General features: G+C 29.2%; 2 non-coding genes across 2 annotated transcripts; one reads left to right on the top strand and one right to left on the bottom strand.

Annotated features, from left to right (window-relative positions):
• Positions 1 to 941: 941 nt before the first annotated feature.
• TRNAW-CCA (transfer RNA tryptophan (anticodon CCA)) lies at positions 942 to 1,013 on the top strand. The gene has a single exon. It is a non-coding gene; the product is annotated as a tRNA-Trp (tRNA).
• A 337-nt stretch (positions 1,014 to 1,350) lies between these two features.
• Positions 1,351 to 1,422, bottom strand: TRNAW-CCA (transfer RNA tryptophan (anticodon CCA)). The gene has a single exon. It is a non-coding gene; the product is annotated as a tRNA-Trp (tRNA).
• Positions 1,423 to 3,590: the final 2,168 nt, after the last annotated feature.

Genomic DNA, 3,590 nt, shown 5'->3' on the forward strand with positions numbered 1-3,590 from the left:
CCGAATATCGGGTTATATGGGGGCTATACGAAGACGTCGACCTACATGGCCCATTTTTTGTTTTGTTCTGTAATATCTATTACGAACTTTAAATATTAATTTTGAAATAATTCCGGTAAATAATGTCGCTAAAATCATCAAAATACCAAATATCGGGAGGTACCGTTATATGGAGGCTATACGAAGACGTAGACCTACGTGGCCCATTTTCAATAGCAAAAGTCCTGCAGACATTATACACATTTGAGTAAAATTTTATAAACCTACTTCATTTCGTTCGGAAGCTAGAGTGATTTCCACAGACGAACAGACGGACAGACGAACGGACATCGACATAGAATTTTATGCTGATCAAGAATATATATGTATACTTTGTGGGGTCTAAAATTTATATTTTTCGAGGTGTTACAAACGGAATGACAAACTTAATATACCCTCCATATTATGGTGGAGGGTATAATTAAGGTAATTGTTGAATATTACGAGAATTTTAAAATTATTAAATTTATACAAAATTTAGATAAAAAAAAACTTTTTCTGAAAAAAAAAAAAACATTTTCTATCTATTCTATTAAATGAGGGACCTGTTCAACTGAGATTTTTTTTTGGAACAAACCTCAATCCTTGAAGCATAAGGAATTTCTAAAATTTAAATAAAGAAATTCCAAGAACCTCACAAATATTTCTAACTGAAATACTTATCGAAATTACAACACTTTTTCATTATCTCAAACCACAAAAAAAAAATAGAAAAAACTAAAAAATAAAATTTATTTTAAAAATAATCGCCAACATGTTCGATAAGCATGTCGATTTAATTTCCAACACATTCCTACAAACATAAGTCCTCCATACACAATTTTCATATTTAGTAGTGTTTTCAAAACTATTTGAAAAAAATACCTAGCTCATATAACGGTATTACCACCCACCCTCCATACGACTCCGTGGCGCAACGGTAGCGCGTCTGACTCCAGATCAGAAGGTTGCGTGTTCAAATCACGTCGGGGTCACAAATACTGTCAACGAATCCGAGTTTTTGCCAATTTTAATTTTTTTTGCGAAAATTTAAAAAAAAAAATTTTGAGAAAATTTAGAATTTTTCGTTTAGAATTTTTCTAAAATACAAAATTAATAAATTAGTATAAATTCAATATTTATTTAAAATACCTCTTTTTTCTCAAATTTTTATAAATTGCCAAAAATTGATAAAAATATTAAAAATAAAAAATTACCAAAAAATTAATAATTGCGGTTTTTCTGGATTCTTTTTTTACAAAAACTTTATAATTTTGATTTTTTTATTTAAAAAAAAATAAATTTATATAAAAAAATAAAAAAATGTCTAATTGACCCCGACGTGATTTGAACACGCAACCTTCTGATCTGGAGTCAGACGCGCTACCGTTGCGCCACGGAGTCACATGTCACCTCTGAGTCAATACTCTCACATAATATCAACGGTTAGTTTTGCTAGTTTGCTGTAGTTATTTACATATTCTCTGTCTCTCTCATTTCACCACTCACTCACAGGGTGAGTTCATTCGAATACACCACAACATTAGCCAAGACACAAGGCAGTGGCAAATACAGCAAAACAAATCACCCTCAAACAATGAAGGCAGTAAAATCATAAATTTATTCTTTTGGTTTAGAAAGGGGAACTTAAATTGAACCAAAAAAAAAATATTTTATTAAAAAAGTTCTCCTCTTCTCCATAAGGTTTGTTCTTTAAAAAATATAGAACAAATAAATAAAAACGTATTTATCCATATTTCTAGTTAGGCCTTAAAGTCTATATATAACAAGAGTAGTGCAATAACTGACTGAGAATAAACGCCCTGACGAAACAGCTCAAACTAGAATCTAGAAATTTTGCACCAGGGTCACCAGTCTTGGTGAGAAATCGTGTGATAAGGCTGTTTTTTTTTTAATTCCTACTAAAAGAGTACGAAATATTTACTAAAAATTTAATACTTTGTATTGGACAAACGGAATGAGCTAGAATCTAAAACGTGGATTTTTTAAAAATATTTTTTGGATCATATATTTTAACCTGGATTTTTTAAAAATATTTTTTCGGTCATATATTTTAACGTGGATTTTTTAAAAATATTTTTTGGGTCATTTATTTTAACGTGGATTTTTTAAAAATATTTTTGGGTCATATATTTCAACGTGGATTTTTTAAAAATATTTTTTGGGTCATATATTTTTTGACGTGGATTTTTTAAAAATATTTTTTGGGTCATATATTTTAACGTGGATCTTTTAAAAATATTTTTTGGGTCATATATTTTAACGTGGATCTTTTAAAAATATTTTTTGGGTCACAGATTTTTTGACTTGGATTTTTTAAAAATATTTTTTGGGTCATATATTTTAACGTGGATTTTTATTTTTATTTTTTTTTTTTTTTGGGTCATAGTTTTTAAAGGGGGTTTTTTAAAAATATTTTTTGGGTCATAGTTTTTAACGTGGATTTTTTTAAAAATATTTGTATGTCGTCTCTTTTCTTCATTAAAAAAAGGAAACTTACATTTGAAATCAGTTAAAATAAAGGTCGAATAAAATAACAAAAAAATTAAAAAAAATATTGAAAAACCATAAAATAAAATATTGAAATTAAAATTAATTTCTACAAGATATTAATGATCATCATCATGATTTTAAAGATGTTAATCATTAAAGTAAAGAGAAAAAAATACTAAATAGAAAGGATGTATGGCATAGCTTTGGCAACAGAATTGAAGCCATTCCACAGCGCAATAAAACCTGACTTAAAACTCAATTATAGAGCACGATGGCTGGCATGCTATGAAAAAACAGATGTATTTCAAACACTAGCTAACAAGAAAAAAATCGGAAAAAAATTTGGTAGGCTGTAACCAAGTAAGTGGCTAATAAAATAATTGCCCCAAGCCCGGAGTTGTTTGGTAGGCTGCCGCCATGAAAGAGGCTCTATTATGCCATGGTTGGCCAAAATAATTTGCATTTTTATTTTGAATTAATGTTTTTTTATTTTGTTTTTTTTTTACCACTTAATTTGTCATAACTGTTGGTGGCTTGTCTTTTGCGTCAGCTGCCAAATACATGAAATGGGTCTCATCTGATTTGTCTGGGTGCTAAATTGTTGGAAATTACTTGTTTCAACAGGGCATATAATTTCGCTCCCCTCCCGCCAGACCCTCATAAATAAATGATTTATGGGCTGGCATTAAGAGGGCAAGTAGCATGGCAATCGGTGGCCAAAATTTTGATACCAACGCCACTGATTTAAATAATTTCAACTCAATTTCTTTTATGGTCTTCATTGCAAATCCACAAAAAAATCATTAAACCCTCAAAAAAAAAAACAAAAAGATTTAACAATTTTTTTATTCAAATTTAGGCCAAAAGTAATTGAAAGCTTCCAATCGATTTTATTGATCCAATTTCGAAGAGATTATCGAATATAATTTGTTCATTCATAAATGCCGACAAAATTGTGCAAAACGAGAAAATAAAACAATCTTTCGATTTGTGGCCACAATCGACAAATTAATCTGATTTCTTTAATATCAATATAATTGTTGTTGTTATTTTTTGTT

The sequence above is a fragment of the Musca domestica genome, unplaced genomic scaffold (assembly GCF_030504385.1).
Source record: "Musca domestica strain aabys unplaced genomic scaffold, Musca_domestica.polishedcontigs.V.1.1 25, whole genome shotgun sequence".
Classification (NCBI taxonomy): Eukaryota; Metazoa; Arthropoda; class Insecta; order Diptera; family Muscidae; genus Musca; species Musca domestica.